Below are 14737 nucleotides of genomic sequence, written 5' to 3' on the forward strand. Positions count from 1 at the left end.
GGATTGCTGAGAGGATGTAATGAGGCAGTGTGTGGAAAATGCTTTTGCACTGAGCCTGGCATATGAAAAGCATCTCTCAAGTCTTAGCTACACTCCTCTTCATGAGGGATTAGGGAGACACTTCATGGTCTGGGCCTGGGTCTTGAGGGCTGAGTGATAGCCAAGAAGCCAAGGTAGGTAAGTTAATTCTAGGCTGACAGAGAACGTCTGAGGAATAATAGAGTGTCGGTGACTCATGGTGTGTTGGGTGGTGGGGGAGGGTGTAATGGACCATTCTTTTAATTCTATTAATCTGTGACATCAAGGAGACCTTGACTGCCATCCTTAGCACAGGGAACTTTTTTTTTATAGGCTCCAGGGAAGCTGAGATCCTTTGAGTATTGGGGAGCCCTTGTTCTGACCTGGGCATTGGTGGGCACATCCAGGAGCAACACAAGAAGATTGCATCCGTCCAGGCTATCAACACTGAACGTTCGACCAGCACAGGAAATGGTGGAGAGAAGGCATGAAGGGTAGAGACGTCTCAGAGGTGGAACCTACAGAGCTTGGGGCCTGATTCCCCCAACTCCTTGCTCTCTCTCTCTCTCTCTCTCTCTCACACACACACACACACACACACACACACACACACAGCAAGAGAATGACAGATTGACCCCAACACAGCCTTGTTCTATGTCCCACTGGGGATGAGACTATTTAGAGTTCCTTAGTTTTCCCATCTGTAAGGTGAGAAAAATAAAACCAGAAGCTCATGGCTCCCAATGGGATATAGTTATATATTACGTTAGCATTGAGAACCCCGTGGAAATGCAGACTGGCTTCATTTCTTCTGCTAATAAAGGACTGTCTTCCTCCCAGAATCCAGGACCCACAACTTGCATTTTCTGAGTATCAGAAAACAATGGTTTGGGTTTGAGCTGTTCACTCACTTATGATCTGAGATTATTCTAAAAAGACTTCGCAGCTTAGTCTAATTGGGTAATTGGGATGTTTCCAGATGAAATTTGACTTGTATTTTTAAAAAATGCTTTGAAGATTTGGTTGCCATGGTGCTGTTCTGCTGACAAGATCCTTCACTGGCTCCCACTAAGCAGCAATAATGGGCTTCTGTTTATTCTAGGTTTCAGGTTACCCCACCTGAACGTCCTCTGGAACGAAGGAAGGTATGAACCTGGAGGAACGAGGGGCGTCCTTCCCTCGCTCTCCTTGATGGGGATGGGCCGAGGAGAAGGTTTGCCAGTGTTGGGGTGGGGTCCTGGGCCTTGGTGAGGAGAGACTTCCCAGCCCACCTGATCCCAGGGGGCAGCTGGGAGTCGAGGAAAAAGCCACAGCACATCTGCCACCCATAGATTGGGTGGTTCTTTCAGGATGTGAATACTAATCCTCTCGTATTTTGGGCTAATAAGTGTCTGGCAGAGAAAATTATCTTTATTTTAAGAAATAACATGGTTACAAAAATGAATGCTCATGTTTTTATAGTATTACTGTTTTAAATGGGAAAAAGCCTTTCTTCTAATTCAATTTTTCAACCTACCAGACAATCATCCCTCCCCATCGTCCTTAAACTTCTTGTATCCGAGTGTTTATTATAAGAATGTGAAACATCTTTCCCAGATGCAGTATTTTTGGCTTCATTAAAAGTTTTTCTAGTTCCTCTTCAGTCATGTCAATATTTACCTTGGGCAATGTTTTGTATCCTTTTGTTTATAATTCCAGAATTCTCCAAGACAAACTGATTATTCATGACTCTCTGGCCTAGGTTACAATTTAAACATACCTTATGTTGACGTTTTAAGAGTCCAAGTCCCCACACCATTTCCTGTACTTCTTCTCATAGTTTGTGACCTGCTACAGTCACTTCATGCCTTGGTAGGCTTTTGGGTTTATTTTCCTCCTTTCAGGTATCTTCCAAGTACATCTTTTTCATTGATTCTACTCTTAGAACCTTAGCAGGCGAATTTTCTCTTCCCTTCCTTTTAAAATCTCAGGATCCTTTTATCCTGCCAGTGATGCTTTCACGACACTGTGTCAAACCTGTATGTTTTGAGCACTTCCATTGTTTTTCTTAGGGAGCACACTCTTCCATGTTGCCCACTCCCTCTTGTGATATTTCTGGCTGCTGATGAAGAGAACACATGATCCCTGTCTTCATTGTTTACAGACAATGGGATATCTACCTATTAACCATAGTCTAGACTAACGGCTAAACCCCCGTGAGTAAGAGGAGGCCTGAGTGGCCAAACCGACATCATAAAGCTGTAGTATGTTTTTCTTGAGAAGCTCACTTATGTAGAGCCAATCTTTTTTCTTCACTCAGGATTTTACGATTCTGTGTGGTTCTTTTAGTTCTCTAAACGTGCCTTTAACTCCTTTTGAGGAGTTAAAACCCACAAAATCTCTCACATACATTATTTCTTTTGATCCTTATGGCAACTTGATGAGGAAGACCCAGCAGATTCCAATGACCTATTTGAGATCAGAAAGTGAGTTGAGTAAGATACGGTTTTTGCCCTGGAGGATATTTATATTAGTAAATGATTTGTTTTATGTACATCTTTCTGTTCCTTTAAAACACTGTACTCTTCCTTGTTTGGGGGACGTTGCATGTGCTACTTCCTTTGCTTGAACTACTTGACTTCTTCCTTTGACTAGCTAAACTCCTACCCGTTTTTCAAATGTCAGCTTTGATTTCACTTCCTCTACGAGCATTCTGTGGTCCTCTAAGTCTAAGGGAGGATTTCTTCCTTTGTGCTCCCATAACAGCCTTAAAAATACATAAGTTGCTTCCAGTATCTGTCCCCTGATGAACACTCCTTAGGCATGTGCTGTGGCCACCCCCCTCCCCAACCTCTTAGCACATGTGTATTTCTTACTTGCTGTTGTATCCCCTGTACCTAGCTCTGGGAGGGCACTCGGTAAACTGCGGTCAGACGAATAACCGATGCATACTGTGTCTTCTGGTTGTAGTGTCTGGATCCTTGAGTTCAAGAACAAATGCCACAGAGGGCCCCAAGAGCGTCCTGAGAATTTTAGATATATCTGAGTTCATTCTTCGTAATACTGTCTGGTCTTGGTAACTAATGTGATTATTTGTTGTTTATCAAAACAGAATAAAATGAAACCAATAATCTTTTTCCGATTTCTGATTTGTGTCCTGCAAGGGAGAGCTGTCCACATCTTGGGGCCAGGAGTAGGCCTCATAAACAAATTTCATCCCCCGGGTGCTGGGACAAACTCAGGGATGGGCACTTGGCTCAAGCTGGTAACTCTGGGACTCCTGCTGAAACTCTTAAGTAAGAGGGGGTCTCTTCTCCCTTTGAAGATTACAAGCAACAGAAACAAGCATGGCACAGCGGGATCTTCAGGGACTTGTGAAGAGACCAGTGAAGCCATGACAGATCAATCAGATCAAGAGGTGGTGATAGAGTGAAGGCATGATAAAGACATCGCTGAATACATGGATTCAACAGCTGAATCCTTGAATTTTTAAATGCGTGAACTGGTAGATTCACTCCCATTTTGGTTGCAACTGGTTTGAGTTGCATTTCGGTCAGTCACTAACTCACTAACGAGTTCTAATTCAGTGGAAAAGAAAATGCCATGGTATTTTTATTACTGACAGTAGTGCTTTTTGTTCCTTTGTGGCTTTGCCTTATGCTTTCACTTCTTCATATATGTTTTGCATCCATGTAATTTGTCTTAGGTGTTTAATCAGGAACCAAGAAAACCAGCATGTTTTTGAATTATTTTCCCCCATCCCAGTGTCATACTCTAGGATGTGCACTGGTTCGTATTAGAGCTGAGCACACACCCAGGAACCCAGGATTTTCCTTCTAGGAGTAGTGATAGTCTTACACAGATTTGACCACTTTACCTGTTGGTCTGAATCTTACATATTGGTTTTCTGGGCTAAACTGTGGGGGCGTGAATGCACTGGGGCTGGGAGGGGGTTCTGTGATCTCAAAGCAACACAAAGCTTCTGAGCCTACAGAAGCAGGGCCTCAGAACTGAATCTGAATGAGCTTCATTCCCAGCAATGGACAAAGGCCTTCATATTCTCTTTGGAGACCACTTTCTGCCCCCTTCTGGGGCTGGAGAATCAAAAGGAGTAGCAGGCTATTTGGAGTTTACGGTTGTTCTCTAGGTGCTGCAGTCACTCCACCCATGGAGGGGCCTTGTGGATGGAAGGATAGAACCATCTCTCTCTCCTAGAAGCCTTTGATGAAGGGCCGGTGAGGATCCCTATGGTGATTGTTTACTGTAGGCAATATACTCAATATACATCAAACGCTCTCTATTCCTGATTCATGGATGCAGATAGGTAATTAAAACAGGGAGGCACGGATTCAGTCCTAGCTCTTTGCCAAGACATATTCTTGGAAACTGGATCATTGCGCACATCACTATATAATGGACAATATTTTCCATTCAAAGTGTTATATTTGGGAGTTGTGTTCCTGAACAAGGCTGTAGCTTCAAATATATTAGAGATGACCTTTCATTGTCACCAAATTCAAGATACAAACTGCAAAATCTTAAAATAATGAAAGATCTAATTCCTATTAATTTAGAGTAAGATCTAATTCCTATTAAATTTAAAAAGCCTATAATCACAAGTTTTAAATGAAATGTATATTCCTTAGCCATTGTTTGTATAAGTGCCCCAATTATATGTGAAATATTCATATGTCACATAAAAATCTATTTGACTGTTATAATGTGTTTTTTTCTTAGCAATGTGTTAATTTTTGAAAGTATTCTTACTTAAGAATTAAATTAATTTTGCTTATCTTCTTAGAACTTTGAAGGGTTTTAGGAGGATGTTTTGGATGATTTAGATCTGTACACCACTGCCCACTCACCTTTGAACTGGCCTTTTCTTTTACATCTCCCTACAGTAAGGATGGATGTATTGGTCTTTTGGTAACTAACTGTGTTAGAAAAGTCTTGTTTATGATGGTAATCACAGTGATGAAGGTAGTGCTCCACTCCCTGAACCTGGTAAAGATATGGAGAAGTGACCTGCAAACCGTCGCCTGCATATAACAAAATTACAATTAGCAAAAGACATAAAATTGCCCATTAAGTGAAATTTAGCTTTTCTATCAACCATATTAATAAGTAAGAAAGAACGTCTGCTTTCTCTCCTCATGAGGCTAAAGTAGCAAAGTTTAGGGCTCATTTCCATGTGGGACTTGTCAAGGTTCTTTTGTTCTATGATGTCCTAATGACTAGATTAGTGTTTTATTCAGATGGGCAGGGAGAGGACCCAAAAGTCTTGAGCTAGGGCATCGTCTCTGGTTGACCCTATCAGAGAGGCCTGCCCAGAGCTCAGGACACAAGGGCAATTGACAATGAGGCATTAGGTATTTTCTTTTGTGGGAGTTTCTTGTATATGACTCCCAAGGAATTGTCCACAGATCTAGTATTCTGGATCTCCAAGAAAACCATCTTCATTCCATCAGTATCTTATGTTGAGTCGTAATAGAACTGGAAGAGAAAAAAAGGTTTCTGCCTCACCCCCAGTTAACCTGAAAATCCAATTAAATATCCTCCTCCGAACACTCCAGGTCATTGAAGTTTAACTATGCACATCCATGGAAAGGCCAGGCTAGATGAAACTGACATTTTGAGAAGTGTATTTTGCATTGAAAAAGAAATTGAAATAAGAATGTATTTTTCCTTGCTTGTTTTGATAGCATTTTACTGATAGCAAGTTTGGGGCAAGTATCTAGCTTTTGGCCTATCGTCAGTGAACATTTCCCCCCAACTCTTCCCTGTTGCTTAGTTCATAAATGGTGCTTAGCAAAATTACGTTTTTGCTTTGCAATTTTATTGCTGTTTTCTCTTGCTTTCCTAGATCTTTGGATATGTAAGGGTGGTAGTCACCAAGATCAGTGTTGACTACTGCATTGGAAGGTTTTTCTCTCACTTTATCCTAGAACTAATGACACCAAACAGCTGTGCCAATGAACCCATTCTACTTAGTGACACACTCTTACCGATGAGAAGTTGGCAGGTGGTCTGTCTTGCAGAGGATGGCCGAGGCCTGGGAAAAATGCTGGGAGAGTGGGTCCTACTTACTTGAAGCCAGGTCCCTCCATTTTTTCTTGTGGTATTTAGCATCTTGCCCCACAATTTCTTCCCCTGTCCCCCACTCTAATTAGGTGGGCAGCCTGCCATTTATAGATTTCCATTTGGTTCTACTTCTCTCTCAATTCCAACATTTTTTATTCCTGGCGCTGGCAACTTTGCCCAAACTACTCTTAGGTGAGTGTCTGGGGGTGTTATTCCATAAGAAGTCTACAGCTTGATTCAATCTCCTGACAAAATTGCAACCGGAAAGCAGCAAAGTGAATAAAAGGAGACAAGAGGCGCTAACAGAGTGACAAAGGCAATCTTGTCACACTAGTGTTATTCAAACCAATGTTCGCCTGGATGCAGAGCACGTGCCCGTTCTGAGATGTGGGTGGTGCCGTTTTATCTTTGATTTTTATTACCATGCCCTGAATGAAATTACCTGTTTTATATCTTCTGTTTCTTTTGGAACATGTTGTGTCTAGTCCTTGGATTGTAAGGGCCCTATCTGTGAGTGACAAGAAATCCAGGTACTGTTTTGTTGTTCTTGTTAATTTGTCTTAAAATGTTCTCTAAGGAAATAAAGGGAAACCCCATTTGCTTCTAAGAAATTAAAAAAAAAAAGTTCCTTTCCCCAAACTGGGAAACTAAGAGCCTTAGAAAGAGGTGTGGGGATATCTCTATGTGTATTCAATTAGCTCTGAATTTTGTCCTTGAGCTGCTTGGTATTCTCTATTTCAAGTTTTTTCGTGGACATTAATTGTCGGCCATTGTTTTCGAAGCTGTGGATAGTTTACCCACCCCTAAGAGAAACTTTCTTTTATTTCTTTCTAGCTTTATGGAGGTATAACTGACAAATCAAATCATATATATTTAAGGTATACAATGTGATATTTTGATACGCATATATATTGTGAAATGATTACCACAATTGAGGTAATTAACATGTCCATCACCTCCCATAGATATCTCCTTTTTTTTTTTTTTCTGTTGCTGTTGTTGTTGTGAGGACACTGAAGATCTACTCTCTTAGGAAATTTCAAGTATCCAATACTACATCATTAACTCTAATCACCATGCTAGGTTCCCAGAACTTACCCATCTTATAACTACAGGTTGTACACTTTGACCAACATCTCCCACTTTCCCCCATCACTAACCCCTGCACCTTTCTAACCCCAAGTTCTAGGAGTTCAGCAGTTTTGTTGCACATGTAAGTGAGAATATATTTGTCATTCTGTGTCTGACCTATTTCACTTAGCATCATGTCCTCCAGGTTCATTCATGTTATCACAAATGGCAGGCTTTCCTTTCATTTTATGGTTGAATAATATTTCATTGTATGTATATCTATGTATCTATCAATATCTAATCCATCTATATCACGTTTTCTTTACCCAGTCATCCATCAACAGAACTTAGATTGTTTCAGTATCTTGGCTACTGTGAATAATGCTGCATTGAAAATGAGAGTGCAGTTACCTCTTCAAGATACTGATTTGATTTCCTTAGTACATAGACCCAGAATGGGGGTGCTGAATCGAGAGGCTTTCTTCTGTGGAATTGTTTTTGATTGTCTCAAAAACAATTTATGGGCGTTCTAACACCATAAATTCTGTCTACTTGCTGGTAAGGTAGCAAGCCCTAAGTGTGATTATCAGGATTTTCTTATACCCTGTGGACACTTGGGAATACTGACACACAGGCAACTGAGGATCCCTTACAGTTTCGATATTATCCAAGAATATGTTGAGTTCCTTCTTCAACAACTTCCCTTTCAGGTGAAGGAGATCTTCAAAGGGTAGGAAGGATGATAGGAAACCCACTACTCTAGCGAGGCATTATTTGGGATTTCTATAACTGTGAAGATCATCTTTCCACCCCCAGTACCTCCCACAGATCCTCCCTCCTAGAAAAGGGTCCATCAAATCCCTCCTCAAATGACAGATCTTCAGTGTTTTCTTCTCGAAGTCATCCTTTCTTAGGCTAAACATCTCTAGGGTGCTAACTGCTGTAACCATCTTGACGACTCTTGTCTGTCAGTGTCTATATTAGACTATATAAACTCTAGCTAGTCAGTGTCTATTTTAGAAACCAGCACAAAGTACTGACAGTGCTGAGGTGAACGGAATTGTAGTTTCCACACTGAAGGTGGTGTGGCATCCTGGATGAGGTTTGACCAAGTACACAACAGGTGAAGGTTCAGGAATATTCTTCTGGAATGTTCTTATGTTCTTATTTATAGGATAAACATCTGCCTCTGAATACCGAAGTAATCCAGGCTCGTAGGCAGTGCCTGTTCTGCTAAGATATCCAAAGTACCACTTAAAATCAAATTTATTCAAAATCCGAACCATGATCTCTAACCAGACAGCACATTCGGCTCCTCCTCTTGACTTTGCTATTTCTGAGAGTGAGACCCAGATTCCTCCATGCATCTTTGAGTCTTCCTTTTTCTCCCTCACCTCCTTCCTGGTAGTTATCATTTCCCCTTCATGGGCCATCATGTTTCTCCTGGGCTTCGTTCCTCTCCCAAGTCAGATCTGCCTTTCGGCTGATACTAGAAGTATGCAAAACGTAGGGCATTCCTATAATACTTTACACAATCAGACCCTCTTTGAAGGTCACGCCGAGGAGGGGCTTCTGTATAGTGGCCTCTTTGGCAGTGCTCATGTGCGTTTTCCTGAAACATACTCACAAAAGGGAAAAAGCACACGTGACTAGAAGAAAGTGGGAAATGAAGTTATCATCTCAATGAGCCTAGTGTCGAAAGGGCCACAGGATGGACACATCCTCAGGCTGAGTCATCATCTACAAATAGTTAAAACAAAAGTTCCTCCAGCCACGGCTGCACCCAGAGGAGTGGGGCAAAGGTTCTGATTGAGAACTTTGATTTCCCACAGATTGCTTGAGTCTTAAATGAAATTTGGAAAGGTTCCCTGACATCAAAGGCTGTTCCTTTTGGCTAATCGATTGAGTATGTTGTGCCTGTCCTCCCCTGAGTCCCCCACGACTGGGAACATATGTCAAACTCTCCCTTTGCCAGTAATTTGGAGGCTCATGATAATAAAACATCCTTTTCCTATGTAAAAGAAAGGGTGGTCCTGGGGAATGTTAAAGCAGCAGAAAATAGCAATGATTTACTCCTCCCTGAAAAAATATACAAAGTGTGATCAATCCCTATATGAACATCATCTACATAATTTGAAAATGAGGCATTGAAGGGAATAGGCCCAAACTCACGATCCTGTTCACATTTACATCTGGAACAGCTGCCAGGGCCTCTCGGAGTTGATTTTGTTCAGTTCTGTGGGGCCGACTTGAAATCCAGGCAGAAAATGAAAGTGAGCAAATTTACCTCTGGCATTCAAAGAAATGCTTTTGGTCAAAGTGAGTATTTCTGACCATGACTCATTTTCAAAAGAAGCATTGAATTCGCTTTGTCTTCTTTGCCTGGATCGGGCTCAATCGGCCCTTTTATGATTTTTAAAATATCCTCTATAGCCAGGATGGCATTTATTAGGGCGTCAGCTATTCAATATTGCATTTCAATATATAAAAGTCACTGTTCAATTGAATATTGAGCTTTTTAAGGAAGTAAACCTACAGAAAAGAAATTTGCAAGAATCTGAAAATAAATGAGTTTGAGGAAGATCAAACTGCCCTTTTGGCTGTTTCAAAGATCAAAAGATCTCTTTTATAGAAATCAGGAGCAGTGTGAATAGCCTCTTTCCTCTACCGCAAAGCCCCGTTTTTTTACTCTCATTGATAGCTTGGGACTGCACCATAATGGTATGAAAGGCCCCGGGGAGGAGGGAAGATGGTTTCATTCCCGAAAAGCACCCAGGACTTTTGCGTCTGAAATAGCAGGTTTTTCATTTAATTTAGTCTCGAGCCCAGTAGAGTGAGAAAATGAAAATCTGTCCTCAACTCCTTCAGGAGGAGGGGTGGCCTTGAAGGGCTTGAGAGGGTCTCCTGGTAATTGTTTTTAAAGGCCTGTCTGGTATATTTGTCTCCGCCTCTCACGGAAGCTGGATCACATGGAAGGAGACTTTGGGTTCTTATTGCCCTAAGTTCTGCATAACCTTAGGGAGTTACCTAATCTTTCTATGTCTCTGTTGCTTCCTGTATAAAGTGGAGGTAATAATATGTATCCCCTTGGTTTATGCTCCCTCCAACCTCAGAGCCTTTGCTTGTGCTGTTCCCTCAACCTGACTAAGTTGTGCTCAGTCCTTAAAATTCAGCTGGAATGGCTTTTCTTCTGGAAAGTATCCCATGAACCCCAAGACTTAGTTATGCCTACGCCCCTTCCCACATCAGGCAGTGTGCTATGGTTTTTCTTTGTAACACTGACCTCAACTGTAATCTAGAAATTTCCATGTGAGTACTGGTGTCACATCAGGATTGGTAAATAGAGTTTATTCACCAGTATCTACAATAGCAACAAAAACACAAGTAAAGTGTTTGTTGAGTGAATGAAATGAATGGAGAAATGTCCGGCACACAGAAAATAATTAAGAAATCATTTTCTTTGCCTGGAAAGAAAATAGGGAAAGAAAATTTTCTCCTGTATCATGGGCTCCACAAGTGTCAGGGGAGTGCCTCCACAGACTGGCTGCTCCAAAAAGCTCTGCGGCATTGCACACAAACGTCATCAATCATCTCTCCACTCAACAGCCTGTTCTTCACCTGTCTTTGTCTTCTCTGAGAGTAATGTGCTTGACTTTCAGGGAGATTCTTGCTTGTCTCCTTCTGATGCAGGTTTTCTCTCTCATGGGATTGTCATGACATCACAGAACACTCCCTCTGAGAGTTCTGCAGTGAGGAGTGAGAAGCTGGGTGGTGACCATGGTGTTTCCTGCCCTGGTTAGAGGATTGAGAGTAGGGGAGCTTAGGGATATCAGCTGAGTGAACCTTACAAGTTTGATTTGCTCTCTCATGCTTTTTGACGTCACCACTATAATTATCATCTCTGTCATCATTAACAACTAGCAACAGCTACTTTATAGTTTAAAAAACATACGCCTCCCCACCTAGGAATAAAAAATTCCCATCAACACTGTAAAAGATTCATGTTTGGAAATTCACCATTAGAATCTTTTTGCTTGGGTTAAGGCAAGTACCCCCAAATTACTTTAGTAGTTATTAACTACGTTATTGTGAATCAATTTATCAACTCATTTCATCTGAGAAGTTGGGGGGGGCAAGCATTAAAGCATTCGGTTGTTATGCAGGAAAGAAGTGTCTTTGTTAGAGTTTAGTTGCAAGTAACAGAATTCAGTCTAGCTACTTTTAGTGGAAATGGATTTCATACAAGGAATAAGGAGTTTACAAAAACCCTTAGAAGAGCAGGGGGAAAAGGTTTTCAGCTGACCTTCCAGGAATCACACTCTAGAATAACACCTCAGAACTGACCCACAGAGGCAGCTGCTGCCATGATCCAGCTGATAAAGAAGAAAATCACCTCTACAACTGTCGACTTTTGTACCTCACTGTGTCTATCCCAGCCCATAACAACAAAACAAATGTCCTTCTTGGCCTGCCTCTCAGTATCCATAGTGCTAGGGTCTGGCCCCTGGGGCTTCTGTTAGATTGTCTGTATGTTTCCACACTTGCTAGCTAGAGAAAGTAGAAGAGTATAGCCTACATTTTGAAGTCTACTTCCATATTTCCTGGGGGAGTGTCTGCTTGGTTGAAGTTAGGTCTTGTGTGGAACCTGAGATGTAGGCCACTCTGGGAAATGACACCACTTAGCTTGCCAGCCTCTGCAGGGCCATCCAATGGCCATGAAGATGTTGAGATGAACTAGAGAGAATCAGCCTGTAGATTCTGGCAGAGGAGCCACATGGTGGGAATGTAAGGGAGCAATTTTAAAGAGGGGAATGGAGAAGGGGCTGAAAACAGTCACGACTGACCTCACAACTATGCCTAGAGCCAGTCCTGGTTGTCAAAGTGAGGTATTTTAGAAATGTCACAACAAGGAGGTGGTTTTAAGATCTGCCCATAAACTTTTTTTGAGTAAATAGCCTCCTTCTCCTATGCCCCTGATGTTTATGGTGCGGGTGGTGGTTTGAAAAACCGGCTCCCACACAGGAAGGGCAAGGAAAGAACCAAGAAGATGGTAGATCACTCCAGCTTGGTAGGTGGAAGATTTAATAAACAAGGGAATTTACATATGAGGCTTGTTTTGGAAAGTTGTGAGATGAGTAGCTCTCTGTACCCTCCTGCCAGAACCTTCAACGTTTAGAGGTCTTAACTGGGTTCAGTCACATATACTGTCCAGATGGTCTCAACAACACATTGCTCTCTCAAAGCTACTCCTTGAAACTGGTTCCCAGTATGAGGAAGGTAGGTAGAATGTTCCTTCTAAGGACAGGAGAGGGAATGAGAAACCTTTGATTGTGTGGGTTCAGTTCACAGGTCAATGAGTGGTCATGTCCCCCTTGATGACCTCTTCCAACATGTTTTAGATCCCTCCTTATCAGAGGAGGCAAGGTGTTCCGACTCACTTGCAACTGAGTGGACTTCCTTCAGGCCAGTGTCTATATGGCTTAGAAAACCATCTCGTCACAGTAGCCAAAAAGAGAAGCTGTAGACGTTACCTACCAATGGGAATGTGGCACGTTTACCTACCAGGTACATCTCTATTTCTCTGATGAGGAAACCCCAAATGAAGGCTCAAAGTTGCTTATTTTGGATGCATCATGGAAACCTCTCCGGGTTTTGGAAGCAGGCAGTCAGCAGTGCTATCCTGCCATCTTCTTTTTAACATTCAATCCAGCAAACACCTTAAGCTTTAATAAGCATCTTCTCCTTTAATAGTGTTGACTCCAAGCTAATAAGGCAACTAACGAATCAAGTGAAGGTAAATTTCTCATTAACAATTTATTTAACTTTGTTGAAGAGAGCAATTCTAACTTCTGCTAATTGAGTTTGTAACAAAAAGATGGATCCATTTTACTACCACCCTCAGGACCTTAATCAAACTCTGGGAAAGGTAAAGTAGCTCTTATTAACAGACTAAGAGGTAAAATTCAGGATGGAATGGAAGGTACCAGAACACTGTTAAATTCCAAAAACTTCAACAGGATTATAAAGCACAGACTGGCATTTCACAGTATTTTGAATTTTATTTGCCAGAGGAAGAGCCCTTTGACTTGAAGCTAAAGCCGTGTGTTAAGACTTTGAAGATGCTGGCTTTAGGATGTGGGTGATGTGTTCAATTTCTCCCCCTTGATTGAAGATCCCTCTGTGGAATGTGGAAAAGCGTGCTGGGTAGACCTGTAAGAGGACTTACCCTTTGCAGCTGATCCAAAGCCTTTCCCTCTGGCTCCAGGAGGTGGCTGTAATTTGGGAGTTTTATAACGAAGGGCTGAGCAGGACTGCCGAATGTGACAGCCCTGCGGGCAGAGGGACATGCGGTGTGTCTGTGATCGGTCAGTGATTGAATTGGAAGGGATTTAATAATTCTTGAAGTTCTCAGCTTTTCCCCGAGACTTTCCTCTGGAAGCCTGATTAAATGCGTATTATTTCTTCTTAAGTGATTTTACAGGTCGTTTATTTTGGATTTATGAGTATCAACACATTTTAAAAGGTATTAGCGAGCTGTACTGCTGGATACTTGTTCTCTAAATCATTAACTTTACTCTCTATCAGCATCAGATAATAAGAAATCTTTCAAATATTACTTTGTTTTTTCTTCTTATGTATTCATTCAGGCAACAAATATTTTTTAAACACTTTCTGTGTGCTGGGTCCTAAAAATACTCCAATGAACAAGACAGGCATGGTCTTGCTCTCACTACATTGTAGAGATTTTAAAAAATGTTTAGTAAGGTCCTTATTATTGTGAAGTCATGGGGAATGAATTTGAATTTAAATTAGTCTTCCCTTTCCATTCAACACTGCATCCAACAAATCAAGCTCTATATGGAGAAGCACAAACAGGATATGATTCCTCTGTGTTTTCACATACACTAGTGTGTGTTAACATTTAAAGTAGGAAGAGGAGGTGAATTGGGAAAAAAACATTCTTTTTCTTCTGTCGTCTTCCCCTATAGAATCTGAAAGCTTTACATGGCCTGTTTTGGGAGGCACATCTCGATTTTTATACCTGCCAATAAAACCCGCCTTTTTTGTTTGTGTCCTATTCTTGGCCTGGGGTGTCAGGTGCTGGGCACAAGAGAAAGGGAGTATGAGTAAGTGAATCATTTGAATCACAATGGAGAAGAGACTCAAACCTGATAACTGGAATGATGTGGAAGCAGGAGGGGCAAGGCAAATAATAGTAGAAGGGCTAGTCATGAGGTCAAAAACAAGGTGGTACCAGGTGAGGATTCAGAATGGGAACCACAAGAAATCTTGAGTCAGGGGGGTGTTGGTTCTCTGTATTGATCTGAAGCCATGTTTTTAAGAGTCATGTATGGAGCCCCGTGTGAACATGAAAGCTCCTGTTGGGACCCAGTATGTGACGCCCCCAGGAGTGGCCAGCTGTGCTGCAGCTGTGAGTCTCCCTGAGAACCAACTGTTCTCTTCACCCTGGCTTTGGAGAAGCCTGGTGAAGAAATATATGGCAGAACAGCCAAGGATGCCACCATTTACTCAGAAGAAGACAGTAGTTAACCCAAAACAGAGAAATCGTCCATGTCCATGAGGCTTG

At 41.7% G+C, this 14737-nt stretch overlaps 1 long non-coding RNA gene across 1 annotated transcript in view; it reads left to right on the top strand.

Annotated features, from left to right (window-relative positions):
• Window positions 1–535, top strand: part of LOC131828926 (uncharacterized) — a 42164-nt gene extending 41629 nt beyond the window's left edge. The window contains exon 3 of the long non-coding RNA XR_009352615.1: window positions 352–535. This is a non-coding gene — a long non-coding RNA (uncharacterized LOC131828926). The remainder of the gene's footprint in view (window positions 1–351) is intronic.
• The last annotated feature ends 14202 nt before the right edge of the window (window positions 536–14737 follow it).

Source organism: Mustela lutreola, chromosome 4, assembly GCF_030435805.1.
Source record: "Mustela lutreola isolate mMusLut2 chromosome 4, mMusLut2.pri, whole genome shotgun sequence".
NCBI lineage: Eukaryota > Metazoa > Chordata > Mammalia > Carnivora > Mustelidae > Mustela > Mustela lutreola.